The 14735-nt window shown below is 36.2% G+C and overlaps 1 pseudogene; it reads right to left on the bottom strand.

Moving 5' to 3' along the window:
* Positions 1-14735, bottom strand: part of LOC115434166 (V-type proton ATPase subunit B, brain isoform-like) — a 75829-nt pseudogene that overhangs the window by 36004 nt on the left and 25090 nt on the right.

The raw sequence follows: 14735 nt of genomic DNA, 5'->3' as shown, positions 1-14735 counted from the left end.
AAGGAATATGCATAGAGGGAAGGGAGCTCCTGCTGTTTCCATGTTGCGAACTGGTGTTTCCCACAATGCATGATGCGACAAATTCCTCAGATGCCCAGTTCCTCCTGACTCTGTAAACACATGGTTTGTTTGTGGTGGATGGAACAAAGAAACTGTTGAGTATGAGGAAGAGATTCAGCTGAGGAATGACAGACAGACGAACAGATGAATGAAACTGAGGATATGACTGAGGATGGACAGATCTGAGGAAAAACTGGTGATGAAAGTCTCCAGCACCTTTAAATTATTTATGTCTAAACTGTCTCTAAGGCTCCGTACACATGCAGGTACATGTGTCCATATGTGACCTGGATCTGATCTGGTACAGACAGTCTGAACAGCACTAATCTGACCCAGACCACTGTCATATGTGGTCCTAAATCTGACCCGGATCACTTTCATACATGGTCCTAAATCTGACCCAGACCACTTTCATATGTTTGATTGATGCCAAACCCACATGTGTGGATTAGAAAAACCACTAGGATCAGTGTGTTTATTTAGAGTCTATAGAAGACCATTTACACACGTTTACACATCTAATGCACTGACACCTTGGGAGATTAAATGTCCATATTTGGGTCCAATTTTTGGACCCAAATTTGATGTGTTAAAAATCAGACCCACTGTTGTGATGACATCACAGACATGAGTGTTGAACGGCCTCACCTTCACATTATCCAGGATCACCAGAGGTCCGTTCACCCCCGACACGGTGGAGTACGCTGAAAGACAAACAGGACAGGCTTCTGTTAACGTCTGTCCTGGAAGAGCGACAGAGTGCACACACACACATGCATACACACACACACACACACACACACACACACACCACAGGTAACAGTCTATGTGCCGCCCACAGCCGCCAATCACCGGCCCAGCCTCGGCGTGTTGGTAATCACAGGCTGACCTTTCACGGGGGAACGCGGCTTTCATGCACTTCCACGGACAAATGTCACCGGAAGGCAAATGTCAGAGGAAAATGCATGAAATTCACCATGTGGAGTCCAATTACAGAGGCATACATTAGCTCTGAACCATGTAGTTACACCCAAACAAATGAGGGGTCATCACTGATGAACGCTGGGGAAATGGCCTGTGGCCTTTAGAACACCAAGCACTGCATCATAAGAATAAATATGGACTGAAAGAACGCACACAATCAGGAGAACAAACCAATGCATGAACCATGACAGCACTTAGACTCACATCTGCACAGTACACTTAGACTGAGCTGTGTTTAAGACCCCAGACCTGAAAGGGATGAAAGGCCGTCTGGTTTAGGTTCGGTTTGACGTTTTGTCGTGTAAAACTTAGGGCCGTTGGTGTTACACGTCTCTGGTCTCTAAGGAATCCTTCCAACCTATATTCTGAAAACTAAAATTTAGTACCTATAGCTGGGGATCGGAATCGATAATTTAATGATTCTGATTCCAGTATCGATTTTGCTCACCGATCCAATTCCATTATTAATTCTCTGATCAATTCTCACTGGGTGAGGGAATAAAAGAGTACAAACAGGCGTGTTTGCATGAACTGTCTTATATTTCCGTCTCTGCACAGATGCATGTACAAATAATAACAACAAATGATGCTAGGTCTGTTTTTTTTATTTTTATTTTTTATTTTTTTTTGGGGGGGGGGGGTGTACAGTGACAGTGAAACTCCAGACTTTTTACTAATTCCTCTGTTGCTGCATTTCCACTACATGGAACCGATTCAACTCTGCTCATCTCCTGTTGTTGTGCTCCTCATTTCCTTTCCTCTACCTTCACAAACTTGTATTTGAGGGGGTACGACGTTTGTGCCGGCACCGGAACCAGAACTGGACCCAGATGACGACGTGGTGTTCACTCTGCTGTTAGATTCACAAGCACCGCTGAGTAGAGAACCAAATGAATCACATGTGGACGAATGTTTGAACAGACTGGAGGGATTCCACCTTTAGAAGAAATGGAAGCTTTGACACAGTTCAACTGGACCTGGTGTGGTCTGGTTGGACCTGGTGTGGTCTGTGTGGACCTGGTGTGGTCTGTTTAGACCTGGTGTGGTCTGGTTGGACCTGGTGTGGTCTGTGTGGACCTGGTGTGGTCTGTTTAGACCTGGTGTGGTCTGGTTGGACCTGGTGTGGTCTGTGTGGACCTGGTGTGGTCTGTTTAGACCTGGTGTGGTCTGGTTGGACCTGGTGTGGTCTGGTTGGACCTGGTGTGGTCTGTGTGGACCTGGTGTGGTCTGGTTTGACCTGGTGTGGTCTGTTTAGACCTGGTGTGGTCTGTTTAGACCGTTTCTGCCTCTACACCATGTTGTCTTCGTTCTGACCAAAACAATGCAGCGTACATGTGACGTCATCGTGTATGCACAATGAAGGCGGAATCGATAAGCAGAATCATTAAGCAGGCAAATGAGTCAAGCTACTGGGATCCGGTTCTCATAAAGAACCGGTTCTCAATTCCCATCCCTACCTATAGCTCTGTCTAAGTTGTGGAGCTTCGTTGATCAATTGCACATGGAGTCCAGACCAAAGTCGGAGATCAGGGAGAATCTTGAGTCACAAAAAGTGTTTATTCACACAAAATAAACACTGAGTTGACATCTGCAGAAAAAACTGACTTTTGGCTCTGGGAGACCACTTTTATATTGTCAAAAGAAGGTTGGGTTTAGCTACAAACCATACCCATTTTTTAATCATATTTTGAACATTAATCTAATCACATCAGAAACCCCCTTTTTTAGCTTGTCTTCAATAGGGTAAGGTCTTTTTGGTGTCTGTTAGGATTGGTCAAAACATATACACATGCAACTAATTCCCAGTATTAGTTTATCATATATTAATATGTAACTTTTTCCCAGAAAATGTAAGGTACTTCTCAGAATGTTCAAAAATTTCCACTCGCGTGTACTTCTCTTGTACACCACGTTTTCCAAAACTTTCCATGAGCTCACATGCTCTTCCTGCCCGCCCCGTTTTGTAACTTTCCATGAATTCACGTGTTCTTTCGATGGCTACATGTGTTCATTCTATTGTAGGTCTCCCAGGAAAGAAGTCAACTACTCTGTTACAATCATCACATTACACTGAAATTTAACTTCTGCCATGCAAATGAAACAAAATGAATACTTTTTAATATAAAATGAACACTTTTGATTCTAAACGGAATACTTTTGATTATAAAATTAATACTTTGATTAAAATACTGATTTCTGACTCTAGAGCTGCAACCGATTAATCGATTAGGTGCTTGAAGCGAATGCAAAAATTCAGGATTCGATTAAGCGACTCGAATTGATTGAAGGGAAATATTCCATTGCAGTTTTCCTGAATTGAAGCTTCTTTGTGTGTCACAATAAGCGTCCGTGTGAAACACAACAGTGGAACCAATGTTTAACAGCAGAGAAATGAAGGAAACAAAGCTTTGATTCAGGAGAATTGTGGTTGAATGATTTTGGTTTTTTTTGGATCACTTTGAGTCGATTAATCGGTTGCAGCTCTAACTGACACCACATATTGGCAGAGGGCAAGCATACTGGTCTGTCCGTCTGTCTGTCCGTCTGTGCTCTAGCAGTCCCATTTCTATCATTTCTGACATCACACAATGTCCGAATGTTTGTCCATATTCTCCAGTCAACCTGATTAGTTTTTGCCAATATTCAGCCAAAGTACAGCTCAGATTTGGGACAAAGTTCAAAAATGGACATTTTCATTCCATTCCAAATGCTTCCAGGTACTGTCCAGACTGGCTCCAGTTTCCTCACCACTAAAACTGGACAGACTGGGGAATGAAGGGGGAGCAAACCTGACTAATAACTGACCAATAACTGAGTAAAAACTGACTAATAACAGACTAAAAACTGAGGAAAAACTGAGGAAAAAACTGACTAATAACTGACTAATAACTGAGTAAAAACTGACCAATAACTGAGTAAAAACTGACTAATAACTGACTAAAAACTGAGTAAAAACTGAGAAAAAACTAATTGACTAAAACTGACTAATAACAGACTAATAACTGAGGAAAAACTGAGGAAAAAACTGACTAATAACTGACTAAAAACTGACTAATAACTGAGTAAAAACTGACTAATAACAGACTAATAACTGAGTAAAAACTGAGTAAAAACGGACTAATAACTGAGTAAAAACTGACTAATAACTGAGTAAAAACTGACTAATAACTGAGTAAAAACTAACAACTGACTAAAAACTGACTAATAACTGACTAAAAACTGACTAATAACTGAGTAAAAACTAACAACTGACTAAAAACCGACTAATAACTGAGAAAAAACTGACTAATAACTGACTAATAACTGAGTAATAACTGACTAAAAACTGACTAACTGACTAAAAACTGACAAATAACTGAGTAAAAACGGACTAATAACTGAGTAATAACTGACTAAAAACTGACTAATAACTGAGTAAAAACTAACAACTGACTAAAAACGGACTAATAACTGAGTAAAAACTGACTAATAACTGAGTAAAAATGGACTAATAACTAACTAAAAACTGAGTAATAACTGAGTGAAAACTGATTAATAACTGACTAAAAACTGATTAATAACTGACAAAAACTGACTAAAAACTGACTAAAAACTGAGTAAAAACTGACTAAAAACTGACTAAAAACTGACTAAAAACGGTCCAATAACTGACTAAAAACTGAGTAATAACTGAGTAAAAACTGAGTAAAACGTGACTAAAAACTGACAAAACTCTGACTAAAAACTGCCCAAACACTGACTAAAAACTGAGTGAAACCTGACTAAAAACTGACTAAAAACTGAGTAACACCTGACTAATAGCTAAGTAAAAACTGACTAATAACTGAGTGGTAACTGACCAAAAACTGAGTAATAACTGAGTAAAAACTGAGTAATAACTGAGTAAAAACTGAGTAAAACGTGACTAAAAACTGACAAAACTCTGACTAAAAACTGCCCAAACACTGAGTAAAAACTGAGTGAAACCTGACTAAAAACTGACTAAAAACTGAGTAACACCTGACTAATAGCTAAGTAAAAACTGACTAATAACTGAGTGGTAACTGACCAAAAACTGAGTAGCAATTGAGTAAAACCTGACTAAAAACTGAATAAAACCTGAATAAAAACTGACAAAAACCTGAGTAAAAACTAACTAAAAACTGACCAAACACTGAGTAAAAACAGAGAAAAAACTGACCAAACACTGAGTAAAAACTGAGTAAAAACAGAGTAAAAACTGAGTAAAACCTGACTAAAAACTGAGTAAAGCCTGACTAAAACCTGACTAAAAACTGAGTAAAAACTGAGTAAAAACTGAGTAAAACCTGAGTAAAACCTGACAAAAACTGAGTAATAACTGACTAATAACTGAGTAAAAACAGAGTAAAAACTGAGTAAAACCTGACTAAAAACTGAGTAAAGCCTGACTAAAACCTGACTAAAAACTGAGTAATAACTGACTAATAACTGAGTAAAAACAGAGTAAAAACAGAGTAAAACCTGACTAAAAACTGAGTAAAGCCTGACTAAAACCTGACTAAAAACTGACTAATAACTGACTAATAACTGACTAATAACTGAGTAAAAACTGAGTAAAAACTGAGTAAAACCTGACTAAAAACTGAGTAAAAACTGACTAATAACTGAGTAAAAACTGAATAAAAACTGAGTAAAACCTGACTAAAAACTGAATAAAACCTGAATAAAAACTGACAAAAACCTGAGTAAAAACTAACTAAAAACTGACCAAATACTGAGTAAAAACTGAGTAAAAACTGACCAAACACTGAGTAAAAACTGAGTAAAACCTGACTAAAAACTGAGTAAAACCTGACTAAAACCTGACTAAAACCTGAGTAAAACCTGACTAAAAACTCAGTAATAACTGACTAATAACTGAGTAAAAACTGAGTAAAAACTGACTAAAAACTGACCAAACACTGAGTAAAAACTGACTAAAACCTGACCAAACACTGAGTAAAAACTGAGTAAAGCCTGACTAAAACTTGACTAAAAACTGAGTAAAAACTGAGTAAAACCTGACTAAAAACTGAGTAATAACTGACTAATAACTGAGTAAAAACTGAGTAAAAACTGACCAAACACTGACTAAAAACTGAGTAAACACTGAGTAAAAACTGAGTAAAACCTGACTAAAACCTGACTAAAAACTGACTAAAAACTGACTAAAACCTGACTAAAAACTGACTAAAAACTGAGTAAAACCTGACTAAAAACTGAGTAATAACTGACTAATAACTGAGTAAAAACTGAGTAAAAACTGAGTAAAACCTGACTAAAAACTGAGTAAAAACTGAGTAAAACCTGACTAAAAACTGACTAAAAACTGAGTAAAACCTGACTAAAAACTGACTAAAAACTGAGTAAAAAATTTGTAAAACCTGACTAAAACCTGAGTAAAACCTGACTAAAAACTGAGTAAAAACTGAGTAAAACCTGACTAAAAACTGAGTAATAACTGACTAATAACTGAGCAAAAACTGAGTAAAACCTGACTAAAAACTGAGTAACACCTGACTAAAAACTGAGTAAAAACTTTGTAAAACCTGACTAAAAACTGACCAAATACTGAGTAAAAACTGACTGAGTAAAACCTGACTAAAAACTGAGTAAAAACTGAGTAAAACTGACAAAAAACTGAGTAAAACCTGACTAAAAACTGAGTAAAACTGACTAAAAACTGAGTAAAACTGACTAAAAACTGAGTAAAACCTGACTAAAAACTGACTAAAAACTGAGTAAAACCTGACTAAAAACTGAGTAAAACTGACTAAAAACTGAGTAAAACCTGACTAAAACCTGAGTAAAACTGACTAAAAACTGAGTAACACCTGACTAAGAACTGAGTAAAACTGACTAAAAACTGACTAAAAACTGAGTAAAACCTGACTAAAAACTGAGTAAAACCTGACTAAAAACTGAGTAAAACTGACTAAAAACTGAGTAACACCTGACTAAAAACTGAGTAAAAACTTTGTAAAACCTGACTAAAAACTGACCAAATACTGAGTAAAAACTGACTAATAACTGAGTAAAACGTGACTAAAAACTGAGTAAAAACTGAGTAAAACTGACTAAAAACTGAGTAAAAACTGAGTAAAACTGACTAAAAACTGAGTAAAACCTGACTAAAAACTGAGTAAAACTGACTAAAAACTGAGTAAAACCTGACTAAAAACTGACTAAAAACTGAGTAAAACCTGACTAAAAACTGAGTAAAACTGACTAAAAACTGAGTAAAACCTGAGTAAAAACTGAGTAAAACCTGACTAAAAACCGAGCAAAACCTGACTAAAAACTGAGTAAAAACTGAGTAAAACCTGACTAAAAACTGAGTAAAAACCTGACGAAAAACTGAGTAAAAACTGAGTAAAACCTGACTAAAAACTGACCAACAACTGAGTGAAACCTGACTTAAAACTGACAAAAACTGAGTAAAAAGCTGACTAAAAACTGAGTAAAAACTGACTAAAAACTGAGTAAAACCTGACTTAAAACTGAGTAAAACTGACTAAAAACTGAGTAAAACCTGACTAAAGCCTGAGTAAAAACTGAGTAAAACCTGACTAAAAACTGAGCAAAACCTGACTAAAAGCTGAGTAAAACCTGACTAAAAACTGAGTAAAACCTGACTAAAAACTGAGCAAAAGCTGACTAAAAACTGAGTAAAACCTGACTAAAACCTGAGTAAAACTGACTAAAAACTGAGTAAAACCTGACTAAAAACTGAGTAAAAACTTTGTAAAACCTGACTAAAAACTGACCAAATACTGAGTAAAAACTGACTAATAACTGAGTAAAACCTGACAAAAAACTGAGTAAAAACTGAGTAAAACTGACTAAAAACTGAGTAAAAACTGAGTAAAACTGACTAAAAACTGAGTAAAACCTGACTAAAAACTGAGTAAAACTGACTAAAAACTGACTAAAAACTGACTAAAAACTGAGTAAAACCTGACTAAAAACTGTGTAAAACTGACTAAAAACTGAGTAACACCTGACTAAAAACTGAGTAAAAACTTTGTAAAACCTGACTAAAAACTGACCAAATACTGAGTAAAAACTGACTAATAACTGAGTAAAACCTGACTAAAAACTGAGTAAAAACTGAGTAAAACTGACTAAAAACTGAGTAAAAACTGAGTAAAACTGACTAAAAACTGAGTAAAACCTGACTAAAAACTGAGTAAAACTGACTAAAAACTGAGTAAAACCTGACTAAAAACTGACTAAAAACTGAGTAAAACCTGACTAAAAACTGAGTAAAACTGACTAAAAACTGAGTAAAACCTGACTAAAAACTGAGCAAAACCTGACTAAAAACTGAGTAAAAACTGAGTAAAACCTGACTAAAAACTGAGTAAAAACCTGACGAAAAACTGAGTAAAAACTGAGTAAAACCTGACTAAAAACTGAGTAAAAACCTGACTTAAAACTGACAAAAACTGAGTAAAAACCTGACTAAAAACTGAGTAAAACCTGACTTAAAACTGAGTAAAACTGACTAAAAACTGAGTAAAACCTGACTAAAGCCTGAGTAAAAACTGAGTAAAACTGACTAAAACCTGACTAAAAACTGAGTAAAACCTGACTAAAAACTGAGCAAAAGCTGACTAAAAACTGAGCAAAAGCTGACTAAAAACTGAGTAAAACCTGACTAAAACCTGAGTAAAACTGACTAAAAACTGAGTAAAACCTGACTAAAAACTGACTAAAAACTGAGTAAAACCTGACTAAAAACTGAGTAAAAACTTTGTAAAACCTGACTAAAAACTGACCAAATACTGAGTAAAAACTGACTAACTGAGTAAAACCTGACTAAAAACTGAGTAAAAACTGAGTAAAACTGACAAAAAACTGAGTAAAACCTGACTAAAAACTGAGTAAAACTGACTAAAAACTGAGCAAAACCTGACTAAAAACTGAGTAAAAACTGAGTAAAACTGACTAAAAACTGAGTAAAACTGACTAAAAACTGAGTAAAACCTGACTAAAAACTGAGTAAAACTGACTAAAAACTGACTAAAAACTGAGTAAAACCTGACTAAAAACTGAGTAAAACTGACTAAAAACTGAGTAACACCTGACTAAAAACTGAGTAAAAACTTTGTAAAACCTGACTAAAAACTGACCAAATACTGAGTAAAACTGACTAAAAACTGAGTAAAAACCTGACGAAAAACTGAGTAAAAACTGAGTAAAACCTGACTAAAAACTGACTAACAACTGAGTAAAACCTGACTTAAAACTGACAAAAACTGAGTAAAAACCTGACTAAAAACTGAGTAAAAACTGAGTAAAAACTGAGTAAAACCTGACTTAAAACTGAGTAAAACTGACTAAAAACTGAGTAAAACCTGACTAAAGCCTGAGTAAAAACTGAGTAAAACCTGACTAAAACCTGAGTAAAACCTGACTAAAAACTGAGCAAAAGCTGACTAAAAACTGAGCAAAAGCTGACTAAAAACTGAGTAAAACCTGACTAAAAACTGAGTAAAACTGACTAAAAACTGAGTAAAACCTGACTAAAAACTGAGCAAAAGCTGACTAAAAACTGAGCAAAAGCTGACTAAAAACTGAGTAAAACCTGACTAAAAACTGAGCAAAAGCTGACTAAAAACTGAGTAAAACCTGACTAAAAACTGAGTAATAACTGACTAAAAACTGAGTAAAACCTGACTAAAAACTGACTAAAAACTGAGTAAAACCTGACTAAAAACTGAGTAAAACTGACTAAAAACTGAGTAAAACCTGACTAAAAACTGAGTAAAAACTGAGTAAAACCTGACTAAAAACTGAGTAAAACCTGACTAAAACCTGAGAAAAACTGAGTACAACCTGACTAAAAACTGAGCAAAACCTGACTAAAAGCTGAGTAAAACCTGACTAAAAACTGAGTAAAACCTGACCAAAAACTGAGCAAAACCTGACTAAAAACTGAGTAAAACCTGACTAAAAACTGAGTAAAAAATTTGTAAAACCTGACTAAAACCTGAGTAAAACCTGACTAAAAACTGAGTAAAAACTGAGTAAAACCTGACTAAAAACTGAGTAAAACCTGACTAAAAACTGAGTAAAACCTGACTAAAACCTGACTAAAAACTGAGTAAAACCTGACTAAAAACTGAGTAAAACCTGACTAAAACCTGACTAAAAACTGAGTAAAACCTGACTAAAAACTGAGTAAAACCTGACTAAAAACTGAGTAAAACCTGACTAAAACCTGACTAAAAACTGAGTAAAACCTGACTAAAAACTGAGTAAAACCTGACTAAAAACTGAGTAAAACCTGACTAAAAACTGAGTGAAACTTGAGTAAAAACTGAGTTAAACCTGAGTTAAACTGGAGTAAAACCTGAGTTAAACCAGAGTAAAACCTGACTGAAACTTGAGTTAAACCAGAGTAAAACCTGAGTAAAACCAGAGTTAAACCAGAGTAAAACCGGAGTTAAACCAGAGTAAAACCTGAGTAAAACCAGAGTAAAGCCGGAGTTAAACCAGAGTTAAACCAGAGTAAAACCTGAGTTAAACTGGAGTAAAACCTGAGTTAAACCTGAGTTAAACGGGAGTAAAACCTGAGTTAAACCAGAGTAAAACCTGACTGAAACTTGAGTTTAACCAGAGTAAAACCTGAGTTAAACCAGAGTAAAACCTGAGTAAAACCAGAGTTAAACCAGAGTAAAAACCGGAGTTAAACCAGAGTTAAACCAGAGTAAAACCAGAGTAAAACCAGAGTAAAACCGGAGTTAAACCAGAGTAAAACCAGAGTAAAACCAGAGTTAAACCAGAGTAAAACCAGAGTAAAACCAGAGTTAAACCAGAGTAAAACCGGAGTTAAACCAGAGTAAAACCTGAGTAAAACCAGAGTTAAACCAGAGTAAAAACCGGAGTTAAACCAGAGTTAAACCAGAGTAAAACCAGAGTTAAACCAGAGTAAAACCGGAGTAAAACTGGAGTTAAACCAGAGTAAAACCAGAGTAAAACCAGAGTTAAACCAGAGTAAACCGGAGTTAAACCAGAGTAAAACCGGAGTTAAACCAGAGTTAAACCTGTCCCACCACCCTCACATTCACATTAAACCGTTGTGAGTCTAGAACTGATGCGTCACCTCTCAGTGGAACTTCACTTAAATCAATTGAGCTGCATTTGCGAACCCCCTCCCCATCACATCTCTGCACATGTGCGGACCGGGGGGGGGGGGGGGGGGGGGGGGGGGGGGGGGGGTGTGTAAAACGCACAGACATTTGTCGGGGGGGGGCAGCATTATCTCTGCTGGGTTTTCAAACGTGTTCTGCTGTTCCTCTTTATGTGCAAACCATCAATCTCAGGGCGGATATCAAAGGCACGAGGAAATTAGAGGCGACTGTGGCCAACAGAAAGCACTAAAGCTTAGCGGGGTGTATCCACTACGCCACTAATTAGGCCCAGGCACACAAAATAAGCTGTCAATGCGCTACAGTGGAGGCAGATGGTTCCCACACACACCTGCACGTCAGCTTCCATCAGAGTAGAAGGACGGAGGCAAGACCAAGGACAACCAAACCCAAAAGAAAAGGAAAAATAACCCCCAAAAAACAACCACTTTTAGAAATGTAAAAATGTCTGAATATAGACCCGCCCCTACAAACATCTGGTTTTATACTTGAAAAGGACACGGAAATTACACACGACTATTTTATTTAATATCTTTTTATTCTGTCACAGGTGCATTTTGGGAATCGTAGTAAATATTCCAGGCAGAGTGTTTGATAAAATGATCGCTGTTGTAAAATCACTGTTGATTTATTAGTGTTTAAATGTTCCAGTTCTGTATGTAACACCAGTGGACACCATGGGTTCCACCCCAAACCTGGAATGAGACTCAGACTGATGCCAAACCCACATGCGTGGATTAGAAAAACAACTAGGATCCACACATCGAACACAGTGTCTGTATTTAGAGTCTGTAGAAGAGCATTTACACATGTTTACACATCTAATGCACTGACACCTAGGCAGATTTAATGTCCATATTTGGATCCTATTTTTGGACCCAAATATTTGATTATAAATTTGTTAATTATGGGATGGATCAGAGCAAGAGGATAATTTTTGTGCATTTATCTGAGGTTCGGGATGTAACAATATGAAAATTTCATGTCCTGGTTATTGTGACCAAAATTATCACAGTTATCATTATTATCGCGGTATTATTGAAATTGTGCTGAAAATGCTCAAAAAGTACTGATACACACACTGAAATAATTTAACCAAGTTGTATTTTGAAAACAAAAAACATCAAATAAACCAAATAAAATAACAGTCCCAATGTCCCCTCTGTGTCAGAAACATTCCAATATTAACCCTTAGTGGTCTGAGTCTATTCTGTCTGTTTTTCAGTCCTTTTGATTTGGCCTTTATATACTATAGGAACAAATGTTTACTATACCCATGTTTGGGATCTGTTTTGTCAGCACAACTTCATCTATATCATCTGTCTATTATTTTTTTTTCACTTTAACCTACTATAAAAACATAAAAGGACAAAAAACACACAAAAAAATCCAATTTGGAAAATGTATATAATTTATTGCATAAATAACACACAGATGTTTAACGAACCTTTTCACAGACTTTAAAAGTGAATATTGGTTCCAAATATTAGGTATAGAAAATTAAAACTGTAATAAATTCAAACTATACTCAAATATTTGACATTAAAGCAGATCTTTGCATAGGGTTTTTTCCCTAAAAGTGCGGTAATCAAACACGGTTATCATGAGAATTAGAATTTAAACGCTAATACTAACCGTCTGTGATTTTCGGTAATCGTTACATCCCTACTTGGAATCTTACCAAAAGATACCAAAGACAAAAAAAAAAAAAAAAAACAGTTCTGATATCAAAGCTTCGCCTTTTGATTGGAAAAAAAAAGTCAACACTCGGGGTGTAATGGTACAGAAACATTTATTTCAGTACATTGTCGGTACAGGGGTCTTTGGTTCAATACGTTTTCGGTACAGTGAAGGAGACCAGAAAAAAAACTTCACCGATAACTGATGTTCAACACTAGTCGCTTTTCCATTGACCCTCAAATTGCGCAAATATAACAAATTACTTCATGGAAAAACTACAATTTCACCAAAAGTCAAATTTTTCGATTAAAAGTTTTTGGACTGGCAAAAGTGGTTTTTTCGGGCGTAGCGCAAATGGTAGTATATCCCGCAAAACTGCAAGGGAAAGACCTTTTTTCGCAACTAGAGTCAGGTGAATTAAAAAAACGGATATTGACGGACGTAACAACAAGAGAAGATGACGAAGAAACGTGTGTGTATGTGTGGACACACCAGGAAACCACATCATTTTAGAATTCAGTAGGAGATAGAGGAGATACACCCTACGTAGGGATTTACAAAAATATTGGTTCGGCAAAATATCGTGATATTATATTTCACAATTCTGTATCGATATTAAAAAGTACTGTATGGATATTTTTAGGTATTTATTCAAATGCAGATATTGTGGAGGTTCAGTTTAGTTTTTCTTTTTTGTTTATATTTTATTTATTCTTATTTCACACTCTTTTATTCAGTAATGTTCGCTCCGTTGTTTGGATTGAACTCAAATCCTGTTCTGATGTTAGTTGTGAACTAATAGAATCTGAACATTTGAACAGGATCTGAAACTGGAATGTCTGGAAAACAGAATTTCAGTTTGAACATTTGGTGATAGAACATTAGATCCTGTTGGGATCAAATACAAATGTGTTTAGTATTTGTGCAGATTTCTGGGGTAATTCAATCTTTCAAGGAAATAATCATTAAAAAAAAAAGAAACAAACAAAAAATTGCCTTTTTAACAGTATCGTGATATATCGCATTGTGATCCTAGTATTGGGATTTGTATCGTATCACCAGATTCTTGCCGATACACATTCCTTGTCAGTATATGAGTATTCAGACCATATGGCTTCAATATTCATGTGTGTACACATTTGTTCTTCTGTTCATGTACCCCCCCCCCCCCCCCCCCCTAATCTTCCAATCACTTGCAGGAATCCCCTTTTGTATTTATTAGAACCAGACTTACAAACTGCCGTAAACATGCAGAACGTCAGCATCATTATCCATGTTGATAATCATCAACATCTTTCTAGTTCAACTTCAGACATTAGCTCCAACCCAAACATAACCTCTGACAAAAAATAACCTTTAAAAAAATGTTTTAATGAAAATTCCATTCAATTTTCACAAGATGATGGTTTGGAAGCCCAGCCCTGTCATCTGCCCCCCCCATCAGAAACAGCAGACTGTCCATGATGTTCACCATGTTTATAAAAAGTCCTTAATAGCTACACTTAGCCTACAAATTGCACACAGGCCTCAAAAGAGATACATATGGCTATTTACTGGAGGGTGATAATGATAATAATGCAGGGAAAATTGGGCGACATAATTACACAAGAACCTCTTAGAAATCGTCAAGTCTGCCACGTCTTAATGGTAGGTGTTTGGTAACTGTGACGAAGGTAAGTGTAGTATGAAGAAATGGAAATGCCTTTCCACACTTAATGACAGCAGACAGACAAAGCACTGGACCGCAGAAAGAGAAGAATGGAACGATGCCGCACAGGAAATGACCACAAACAACTGATAAAGAAATAATGAAAAGAACCAGTTAAAATGTGGAACTAGTTTTTACAACTGACC

The sequence above is a fragment of the Sphaeramia orbicularis genome, chromosome 15 (genome assembly GCF_902148855.1).
Source record: "Sphaeramia orbicularis chromosome 15, fSphaOr1.1, whole genome shotgun sequence".
NCBI classification, from domain to species: domain Eukaryota; kingdom Metazoa; phylum Chordata; class Actinopteri; order Kurtiformes; family Apogonidae; genus Sphaeramia; species Sphaeramia orbicularis.
The sequence above is the reverse complement of the archived record's forward strand: the minus strand, read 5'-3'. Positions and strand labels throughout refer to the sequence as shown.